Source organism: Palaemon carinicauda, chromosome 20 (genome assembly GCF_036898095.1).
Source record: "Palaemon carinicauda isolate YSFRI2023 chromosome 20, ASM3689809v2, whole genome shotgun sequence".
Classification (NCBI taxonomy): Eukaryota; Metazoa; Arthropoda; class Malacostraca; order Decapoda; family Palaemonidae; genus Palaemon; species Palaemon carinicauda.
Window position 1 is genome coordinate 51,804,777 of NC_090744.1, and position 12,914 is coordinate 51,817,690.

Sequence of the window (12,914 nt, forward strand, 5' to 3'; positions counted from 1 at the left end):
ACTTCACTCTTAATTTTAAATGGTTCCCTTCCAAAGTCTACTCGATACATATTTAGGCCTGTATTTAATTAAAATGACAGTACACATCCAAAAAACACCATTTTATCAATGGACTCTATGCTCATTTGCAGCGTTACTACGTCTTTCTGACAGAATCTCAACATTTTAATCCACCCCTGGTCGTTGATCTAGAATAAAGATGGCCAATGTATAAAATCTAATGAACGGTACTCGCCTTTTGACATTTTGTTTCTTTATTTCCGTTTTCAAACAGGTCGTAACACTTGTTTTTTATTATTTAATTTCTTTTAATTCAACTGTCTTTGTACCAGAACTAGTTCTTGCTAAGCAAAGAGACTTAATACGTTGAGGTAGAGCAGTTGATATAAAGTAGTTATTAAGAAAAGAAAAATAATTATCACTCTTCCAAATGTCAAAAATCAACAGAAATGTAGCTAGAAGGCCTAGGTTCAATACAACTAAGCTTCTAGAAGATGAGCACAGAGAAATATTTATAATTGAATGTAGAAATTGATTTGCAGTCTTAGATACGTTAAAACAAGAAAGAGCAGACAATTAATGAAGAATGGTGTGATATTAACCCTTTTACCCCCAGGCTATTTGGAACTTTCCAACCCTTAACCCCCAGGGGTTATTTTTTTTTTCAAGCACATTTTGCAATATATTTTTTTCTAAATTGCTCTAACAGCCTGAATCTTTGTCATAGAGAGGTCAGGTTGGTCTCATTCTCTTGGAAAATGCCTCAAGTTTCTCAAAAAATTATCAAAAATATGCAAAAAAAAAAAAAAATTGTAAATAGCAGTTTTTTGCAATGACGTACCAGAACATCCATGGGGGTAAAGGGATGTGTTTTATGAAACATACCAGTACGTCCTTTGGGGGTAAAAGGGTTAAGAATATATGTCAGTCAGTTGGTCGTGAAGTTTTTTGAAATGCAGTAACAAGAAGGAGACCACGGATAACAAATGGTTCTTAGGATACTATAAAAAGGAGACGATGATTGAAAATTTACTTTTGTAAGTTTTCGAGGAAGTAATGAAAATGACAAAATTGAGCATGCTAAATATTCCAGTATTGCTAGGGAGTTAAAATAAAAGCTAGGAATGAGAGGAGAAAGAATTTAGATATGAAAGCAGGTGAGGTTGACAAAACCATTAAGTAATGGAGTGGCTCTGGTGTATAAATTGTTTTGAAAATTATTAATGGAATATCTCCTTGGGCAAAGAGGAAGAAGCATATATCCATAAAATAGAGAGATTGGTCTGGTAAAACAACATAAGATGAAAAAGGCAACGTTGGATGGAACGCTTCAGTAAAGTCATGAATAGGAGATATGAAGGGAATAACCTGATTGATATGCCAGATGGTGAGAAAGCCCTTGATGTGCCCAAGAATGAATTCAGTGTGTTTCAAGTAAAAGCTATCATAAAAAAAAAAAAGTAATGTATTTATAGCCCTAAATGAGAGATAGGAGTTCGGGTGAAAATACCAAAAAGGATAGGACTAACTGATTGCAGTAACTAAAGAGGCATCACACTTACATCAGTTGCCATGCATATATATAGTATGCTCATTCTAAAGAGACTAAAGAAAAAATATTGATGAAAAACAGAGATGTACAAACAAGAATTCAAAAAAGTTGAGGTTGTACTGACCAAATTTTCATTTTCAGACTTTGTTGACTACAGTAATGTGTAGAATACAGATATCCACCTTTGATGGCATTTGTTGACTATGAAAAAGCCTTTGATAGTTTGCACCTGCTAATTAAGTCTGTTCATGAGCATGGCAAGTGAAACGTTAATGTTAGTGGAGTCCTATAAAAAAGATTTCCAGTGAATATTGAAGTACTCTAAGGGAATGTGTGGCAACCTATGTTTTCTATCCTCCTTGTGGATTTTGTAACGATTAGAACAGTTGTGGATGGTGGAGAACGATTAAACTGAATTGGTAACAGGAAATTAGCTGACCTAGAGTATGCTGATGACGCTTTCCTTATCAGCAGAACACCACAGAACTTGCAAGGCTTCCTCACCGGAATGCACGAAATATCACTTGAGATTGTGCTGAAGATAAATTGAAGAAAGGCAGAGATAAAGAGGGCAGAATATGCAAGGGAAGGTGAAATATCATTGGAAGGAGAAAGGATTAATGATATACAATCTTTTAAATCTTTACAAACTATGATCCGTAATACAGGATCTTTAGAATATCAGTTTAATAAAAGATAAAAAAAATGAATCATACAATGGCTAGTTTAAGTAAAATTTTGAAAGCAAATGACACGTAATTACATATAAAGATCAGTAAATATATCAGCTTAGCAAGATCGATGTTACTGTTTAGTCATGAGTCGTGGTATGACAGTGAAAAATTAGCCATCAGATTTTGTAGATTTGAGAACAAAGTCCTCTGAAAAATATTGTTAAGTTGAATGGTAGGCCAGGACTGGAAATGACATTATAAGATAGATTACTCGAGTGCCATATGGGAATAAGATCACGATGTGTTATAGATTGAGATGGTGTGGGCAGTCTCTTCGCAATCCCAAATAGAGATTAGCTAACTAAACTTTCAACTAGGCTCAACAAGGCACAACAAGTTGGAAGTACCAGCCTATATGGCTGATGATTATGAAGCGTGAAGCTGTAGACAAAGAATGGAGAAGTATTAAAATAAAAACTCAAGATAGAGACTACTAGCGAAAACTAACTGATAGTCTGTTTCAATAGGGGTAAGATGATATATATATCTATATCTATATCTATCTATATATATATATATATATATATATATATATATATATATATATATATATATATATATATATATATATGTATATATATATATATATATATATATATATATATATATATATATATATATATATATATATATATATATATATGTATATATTTATATACATATATATATATATATATATATATATATATATATATATATATATATATATATATATATAAACGAACTAATTGAACGACGATGCCAGATATTGATATCTGATCAGGAATAATAAATTTATTGGACTGTAAATCCCTGTCTGACAAATTAATTTGGAAATCAGCAACTTGAGACCAGACAGGAAAACAGTACTCGAAACAAGGTCACCAAATACCTTAAAAGACTTTCTCAGTAAAACATTTTTTTTGTGCAATTGGAGAAAAAACAGACCTAATATGTTTTACAAAAGTAAATTTATTGTCAAGAATCACGCCTAGAATTTTGAGAGTCATACAGTGTTAAAGAAACATTATCAATGCAATTATCCGGAAGTTGAGGAGCCACTTTCATTTACCTACTTACAGTCATAATTCATGTTTTGTTAGGATTCAACTTCATGTCCCATAATTCAAATCATTCAGTAATTTCACTTAGATCTCTATTAAGAGGACGACATCCTTAGATATAGATTCAGTAGAAGGAAGTTATGCAAAGAGTGAAGCATCATCTGCTTATGCAACAAGATCGTTTTCTAAGCCAAACCACATGTTATGTGTATATAGTATGGGACGTAATGGGCCAAGAAGACTACCCTTAGGAACACCAGATATCACAATCCTATACCCACTATGGTGCCCATCAACAACAACTCTTCAAAATTTATTACCTGATAATTCAATAATAATGATAAGAAACGACCCACCCACTCCAAATTGTTTGAGTTTGAAAACAAGGGCCTTATGATTAACATGGCCTAAGGCAGCACTAAAATCAAGGCTAATTATACAAACTTTCCACCCATAATCAACGGATTTCTGTACACCATTGGAGATTGTAAGGTGGGCATCAAATGCTCCAAGGCCTTTCTGAAAATCTAATTGCAAACTATGGAACAGATGATTACCTTCAGGAAATGTAACAAGACATTTACCAAAAGATGTTAAAAAACTTAGGATAAAGGCAGTTATGGAAATTGGCCAGTAATCAGTTGATCTTGAGCTACCACAAACACATTTACATTGTAGAGTATCATTACCAAGTCTCCACTAAATGTTAATAATTGCTCTGCTTGCTAACTTGCGCAGAAAAAACAATAATTTTGAGGCTAGAAAATCTGCAGTTTTTCTAAAAATAACAGGAAGAATAACAGTTGGGTCTACACTTCCATAAGCATCAAGGTCCTTCAAGAGAGCTTTAATCTAACTAGATCAGAAAACTAAACTAGTTAGTCTAGCCTCAGGAAAACAGTAATGAGAAAGATCGAGTTTCTCTTTACTCTTCTTGCTGCCAAATACATCAGCCAAAATGGTAGCATTTTCATGTGGACAGTGAGTGACAGAGCCATCTGGTTTAAGCAAAGGAAGAACTGTTGTATCTACACCAAAGAGTGCAGATTTAAGGGTAGTCCAACCCTCATGTTCCTGGGTTGTCCCAGAAAGCGATTCTTTTATAATTAAATAGCTTTCCTTTTCACTTGAAGCATGAACTCTTCGAGCAAAAGCTCTAAGCTGAGTATGGTTATTGAAAGTCGAAGCTGATCGGCTATCCTTCCGAAGAAGAAAGGCCTCCTGCTTCTCCAAATAAGCATGTCTACAATCCTCATTGAATAAAGATAATTTTGTAATATTAGTATCCATTTTCCTTTGCTAAGGGTTTATCTTTCATTCTTAAAATACATTTTAGATATTTTACAATTACCCATTATTACCAGTTATACCTAATGTTACTGGAATTTCCTTTTTATCATTTTCATCAGCTAATATTCAATGGTTAATAAAAAAAAATCCTTTTTGACCAGTACTTTTTGTACATAAAATATTGCCCCACTTCTCTTACCTTTAGTTTGGTAGCTTTTATTATTTTATTTTATTTCATCACCTTTCATGCTTTCGGGAAAACTACTCTTAAAAGTTTTGTCTTTTTAATTGTGTGATACTGAGCTTTGAGCTTACCACATCCTCCTACACCCTTGTTTCTGTCGTATTATCATTTTTCCGATAAAATTTATTCATAATCCTTTCATTTCCCATCATTCACTGTTTATATTTGACATCAGCTTCCTTATAATGTAAATTTTCCAATGTGGCGGGATGTTGCAAACCAACCCCCACACCCTTGATCACTCTAACAGACAATTGTCTCCACAACACAAACTTTCCCCTTACGTAATCTACAACCAGACTCTTAGACAAAAAGGACGAAATAACCAAAACAAAACAACCTTAAAACTATATATTTCTTACTAACTATAACAATCACTTAAAAATATTCAAATAACCAAAATAATGTCATTCACGAAACCTTAATACTAAAGACAAGACACACAAATCACCAAACCTAAATCTTCAAAAACAAAATATTCAGTAAATATATGTGTGACCACGGACACCGTCGCCAATACTCAAAATAACCCTCACAAACCCGACACCGACACCATTCACAAACAGTACAAAAAACGCAACTAAAATAATAAATCACAGTATGTGGACACCGTTGTCCATACAAGGCCCCAGAGACCTTCACAGCCCACTGCCACAACTTATTGGCAAACGGTAGTACCCCGAGTCCAACTACCACACTCACTTCCTATATCGGGGTTAATTAATCATCGTCGTCATTATCATCATCATCACAATCTTATTCATCAGTGGTCCAGACGGAAATTCCTTCATACGGGCGGGGTCATTATGGCATCAATATCAATAAAATCGTTAAGAGCAATCAAATCATAATCATAATCGTAGTCCAGGTCGTCAACAAAATAAATCTGAGCAATCGTATCAAGTTTTGTTACAGGCCAAGTCGTCAACAATCAAGTAAACACTCGAGGAAACTCTCTCCCAAAGGAGGAATCACGGCTTTTGAAATATATAAACACTTTCTCGCTGGTCGAAAAATGATATAAAATATAATCCAGCATTCACCAACGAACTGTCTCAAGCTGCAGTCAAATAAAAAAAGCATTCGCTCCGAAACATTCACCACTGTCGTAACCTAACTAAAAAATGTAAACAAACAATCTCATTTAAACCAACAGTCTTTCTCACCACAAACGATCGTTAACCTAACTACTTTCGCTCGCTAACACAATATCTCTCTCTCTCTCTCTCTCTCTCTCTCTCTCTCTCTCTCTCTCTCTCTCTCTCTCTCTCTCTCTCTCTCACACACAGGATTTGGCAAAAACAAAAAATAAAATAAAGCAAAAATAAATCCTCCACATTCCTCCCCCCTTACTTAGCCAAATCCTTCTCTCGCAACACTTACATTATTTTTTTCATAACCCAGTCGCAGTCGGGAACGGGACCTCTACTCCGAGTAACTGGGCCTCCATATACTCTCTCATTCACTTCTTCCTTATCACAATCATTCGCTACATTAACACTATTCCTATCTAAATCCCTATCATCTAATATATCATGTACAATCATATCTACCTCGTTCTCATCTGGCCCTATAATTACACTCATTTCTGTAAACAGTTCATCCATTTCATCAAAAACATTCTCAACTTTAGTATAAAAGATTCATTCATGCTACTAATCATTCTCCTAGCTCTCACTCTCGCATTCGTCATCCTTTCTTTTACATCACCTAAGGAAAAGCCACACACACTATAGGTATCATTCATACTCAGCCATGATTCATCTGTATTAATACATTTATCCTCCACACACACTTGCACATTTACACCCTTGTCATACTTATTCGTATTCTTACCTATACCTATAAATTTCCCTTGCACTTTCTCCTCACTTAAAACTTTCAAACGCCTCTTTTTCCTATATTCAACTAACACTAATTGTTTATTTTCCAGCCCTAATTTCTCATGCATACTAGATTCATACTTGCTCATTTCCAACCAATTACTCATCCCATTCTCACAAACATTGATCCTATTCCTTCCACACACACAGGAGGACTCACCCAGCTGAACCCTCTTACACTCTAGTTTCCCGAATATCCTGGCTGACTTAATCCCTTCTTCTTACATACTCTGGCTACATGCCCATCTGCACCACATTCAGAACATTTAGCACGCTGCTCTTTACACATCCTCGCATAATGCCCATTCTGACCACAATTGCCACAAATCACATTCGTACGATTACTCCTACATCCACTTGCTATATGCCCAGTCATACCACACCGAAAACACTTAACCTCTTTCTCTTTCTTGCACTCACTAATTCTATGCCCTACCTCACCACATCCAAAACAAGCACCTAGAGCCCATCTACATTCATTCTTCTTATGTCCTAGTTTCCCACACCTATAACACTTTTCATCACGGACACGGCTATCTGACATACCTCGATGTGCACTCACACTCCTATCCCTATTGCGCCAATTACCCTGCCTAAATCCTTCATTTGTCCTTACAGGTATTCCCACATTACTCGCCCTAACACTCCTATCTACTACATTATCAGCTACCCTCATTGGTCCTCTCAAAATTGCATCCTTATAACTACCAAATTCTATTACACTGTCTTCCATTCCAGTTCTTACACTCACAGATTTACTTTCTTTCATGCACCTATCTAACTCATAATCCTCAACTATCTCAAGTATATCATCCCATGTCAATCTCTCTTGCGTCCACCTCATTTTCTCCTTGCGTTTCAAATTAATAAACTCAGCAACATTCTCAGGTACAGTAGCCAAAAACTTCCTCATTAACTCCTTATTCTCATTTATGCCTTCATCCCCATACTTCTTCCTAGCTAACGTTTCCAACCTACATACGTACATTGATATAGCTTCTCCTGCATTCATCCTTGCCTCATCAAAATCATTCTTACGCTTATACTTAACACTCCCTTTCATACGTTTTACCTGCTCAATTATTCTCTTTTTCACACTTTCATAATCAACGTCACCTACACTCATTATCACTCCATACATCGTCAACAAATACCCAGTCAAATATTCTCCTAACTCCCTAGCCCAAACTCTTTTACTATCACCATACTTATCCTGACAATACCTCTCATACTCCTTGAAAAACTCTTATACATACCTACTACTATGCTCATTGAACCTTTCACACCGAGGTACCTCTCTCATAAATACAGTCTTACACACATCACGTTCATTCTCACTGTTATCATCACTGCTACCTTCCTTCTTGTTTCCTATTTCCTCGCTAGAATATAAGGAATCTAATTCCACAGTCATACTCCTATCCTTGATCATACTCTTCCTAGCCCTTTTCTTACTCGCCACTTTTACCCATTCACGATCGTCCTTGCTATCAGCCTGATACTTTTCCTTCTCTTTCTTCACATCACTTTTACCTTTCTTCTCATGATTCCTATCACATTTCTGTTCATCCTTACTATGCCTTATTCCCTTATCTTCAATGTCACTATCACTTCCTTTCCCATTATCACTAACCTTAGCCTTCTCTTCCACTACCAACCCATTACCCGAAGCTGAGGACACTCCTCCGACTGCACCTTCACCCATTATAGTTTTCATCATCCCCATGACTTGCCCCATCATATCTTCCATTCGTTTCTCCATCCGTTCTTCATTCTCTCGCATCCTCATCTCAACACCATCTTCCACTCTCTCTACAGTTCCCTGAATTTCCCTCAGTTTCCTATGCATCTCCTCATTCTCAAACCTTAACCGCTTATTCTCTTGCAACAACTTCTCCTCACGCTCCTTACTCAGCCGCAATTCCTCCTTCAAAACCCTCAATTGTTCGTCCATTTTTCATCAACCTTAATCTGATATCTTATCCTATCAGTCCTTCGTCTAAGAGTCCAGCTTCAATCCCACCTCGGCTGTCCCTGTTCGGGCGCCAAAATAATGTGGCGGGATGTTGCAAACCAACCCCCACACCCTTGATCACTCTAACAGACAATTGTCTCCACAACACAAACTTTCCCCTTACGTAATCTACAACCAGACTCTTAGACAAAAAGGACGAAATAACCAAAACAAAACATAACCTTAAATCTATATATTTCTTACTAACTATAACAATCACTTAAAAATATTCAAATAACCAAAATAATGTCATTCACGAAACCTTAATACTAAAGACAGACACACAAATCACCAAACCTAAATCTTCAAAAACAAAATATTCAGTAAATATATGTGTGACCACGGACACCGTCGCCAATATTCAAAATAACCCTCACAAACCCGACACCGACATCATTCACAAACAGTACAAAAAATGCAACTAAAATAATAAATCACAGTATGTGGACACCGTTGTCCATACAAGGCCCCAGAGACCTTCACAGCCCACTGCCACAACTTATTGGCAAACGGTAGTACCCCGAGTCCAACTACCACACTCACTTCCTATATCGGGGTTAATTAATCATCGTCGTCATTATCATCATCATCACAATCTTATTCATCAGTGGTCCAGACGGAAATTCCTTCATACGGGCGGGGTCATTATGGCATCAATATCAATAAAATCGTTAAGAGCAATCAAATCATAATCATAATCATAGTCCAGGTCGTCAACAAAATAAATCAGAGCAATCGTATCAAGTTCTGTTACAGGCCAAGTCGTCAACAATCAAGTAAACACTCGAGGAAACTCTCTCCCAAAGGAGGAATCACGGCTTTTGAAATATATAAACACTTTCTCGCTGGTCGAAAAATGATATAAAATATAATCCAGCATTCACCAACGAACTGTCTCAAGCTGCAGTCAAATAAATAAGCATTCGCTCCGAAACATTCACCACTGTCGTAACCTAACTAAAAAATGTAAACAAACAATCTCATTTAAACCAACAGTCTTTCTCACCACAAACGATCGTTAACCTAACTACTTTCGCTCGCTAACACAATATCTCTCTCTCTCTCTCTCTCTCTCTCTCTCTCTCTCTCTCTCTCTCTCTCTCTCTCACACAGGATTTGGCAAAAACAAAAAATAAAATAAAGCAAAAATAAATCCTCCACACCAATATTGTAATTATCTCGAGACACGCTTCCCCGAGAAAGTATTGCATTTAAATATATTCTTATCTAGGTCTTTACTGTACTCTTCGGCCATATGGTTTCTTCTGGCTTCTACGCATCGATCTATTTTAACCTTGCATTCAGCTTGATGGTGTTCAAATCTCCGACACTTGCAACATTAAGTGATCTTTGGTATAAATGGTGAAACTTCAAATAATCAATATCTACATTTCATTTTCTCTTGTAACGTTTATTAGCTGTCAAAAATTTCCTCCTGAGGTCCAGAAGTTGGTAAGTCAGTAAATCATTTATGTATGGGTTCTTTTTCATAAGCGACTGCTACTAGATGGTTTTTTTACTTCATTGATTTTATTGTCTACCCCGTTTGTCTGTCCAAATGGTAACTGCTTTAGGTATCTTTAAATCCTAATTTGAATCCTGAATCATCTCACTACATATCCTGCTCCTGTATCTAAATAATTCATAATTATCACCTAACTCTGTACTTTATTTTCTAGTCTATATTCTTTTCCCATCATTGATTATGTTATTTGATACATATCAATATGTGCTGCTTTTGTTATGGACTTTCAATGTCAGTTTCAGTAGAGGAATATCCCTTTTATTTTGTCCAATACATCACCTCTCTTCCAATATTGATTTTATTGTCTACCCCGTTTGTCTGTCCAAATGGTTACTGCTTTAGGTATCTTTCAATCCTAATTTGATTCCTGAATCATCTCACTACATATCCTGCTCCTGTATCTAAGAATTTCATAATTATCATCTTTCTCTGTACTTTATGTTCTAATCTATAATTTTTTCCCATCATTGATTATGTGATTTGATACATATCAATATGTGTTTTTGTTATGGACTTTCAATGTCAGTTTTAGTAGAGGAATATCGTTTTTATTTTGTCCAATACATCACCTCTCTTCCAATATGGTATTAAATTTATGGCTCTGAACTATCACTTTTCACTTGGTCCCTTTTCTTGATTCCATAATTTTTACTTTCTATTGTAGTCTATTGACAATCTATTTCTCGGCTACACTCACTATTTAAACCATTGCCAAAAGCTAGTTCTCTTGGTCAATCAATTCTTCCCTCAGTTTCCATTACATAGGCAGTCGAAAGGTGAGATGGTTAAACTATCTGCAAACTAGCAACTCTAAATTACCTAGTAATAATTGAATGTTTTTACTTTATCATTCTTGCAGGCAAAAGAAGGCTTTATGAGAAGTGCTAGATCCTGTTTTAGGAGATCATTGAAAACACTTGATTTTAAAACTCTTTATTCATAACTCTACACTTGACTTTTATATTCTAACAGTATTTACCATACTTTCTTCTAACATGTTCAGAATGCCGATAGATAGAACCTCAATCACCCTTCATATCAGTATTGTTGAAAATACATATCTTTCTTATTTTGGTTGTATTGTCATGATTTCTGTGTAAGTGTGGTTGTACATCATGCAATGGCGTTATGGACTGTGGCGGGCTGATAAACGTCTTATCACAAAGACGAGCTGGAAATGACTGGTTTATTCAAACAACTTATGAAGCCTGTATGCAAATGCTTGAGGATAACAATGACATAAAAACTTTAGCAATATGAAACAAACATTGGCAGGTTAAACAGGGTTTTCTATTATCAGTGTTTTGAGAGAGAGAGAGAGAGAGAGAGAGAGAGAGAGAGAGAGAGAGAGACTAAATACTTTATATAAGGTAAAAATTCAGCAGAGACAACCAAAAGGCTGCCATACACCATTTCTGATGCTGATGTGCCCAGGCTATCCTTAGCAGTGGTCCTAAATCCAACAAGACCAAGAGAAGCTTAGTAAACCAGTCGGAATTACTGCAGAGAAATATCAAAGGTGCTTTGAAGGTGAGTAAAGAGTATTAAAACATTCTGTTAACTGCAGAGCTGTAGGCTGTTGTCTGATGTTGGATGATGCCCAAGAGATTCTCTATTGATGTCCATAATTAAGAGGTGAAAGTGATACCCATGTCCGAAGTAATATGCTTAAAGATACCGAATCTCGCCATCCACCCTGAAAATAAGGTTGATGTTCAAGAGGCGGATGTTGTGTTGTGGGCAGGGGGACAACTACATCAACATGAATGCGGGCAAAATGACGCTGAGGGTAATGAAAGGTGACCACTCATGAATCCGTGTGTCAATACATCTTTGAGAATTTGCATGAAGTACAGGAACGAACCTAATCCTAAGCATACATAGCAATGTTGTGCCAAATGAAGTTAGTCTTCAGTAGCTGTGCTGTAGATATGGGCGAGTGAAGTGAGAGGCCATGGATAAAGTCAGATGCCTGTGGGCGCATGGGGGTAGGTGTCCCTGTGCATGGCCTACCAGTACTGTTGTCACAGAGGAGGGTGGTGTTGGAGTTGATAGGAGGACCTAGCATCAGTCTGTAGAGTGAAAGCATGCTCCAGGGGCATGTGTTCGTGTGAATTGTGAAGTGCGTGCCCACTAAGAAATAGTGAAAGTGATAGAAAGCTAAATGCACAGTCAAAAATTTGTGGTTGAAGGTATTGTAGCCAGATTTTCCCTTGGACTTTTTGCTATTAAAGCAAGGCCAATGGACAGGTCAAGATGTTGACCACATGCCCAAGTATTGCACCAATAGCAATGTCCTTGCTATCAGTGGAGGAGAGGATAGAGGCGTGTGACATGGGAAAAGTGAGAGCAGCATCAGTAGATAGGACATTCTATGAGTTGCAAGAGGCCACCTCCTGAATGGGACACAAATTCAGGTTTGCTCTCAAGGGATACGTAGAGGGGTCAACAATAGCATTGATGGCTGTAAATTACCGGTGATAATAGTTTCTCACAGTGCTTTGATGGTTGAGTGCAGGGGTATATTTTGAACAGCTGATATCTTCTAAGAGAAGGGATTGACTCCATCAGGAGTTAAGCAGTCCCCCCAAAAAAGATACTTCACTGGCATTAAAAGTACATTTGATAT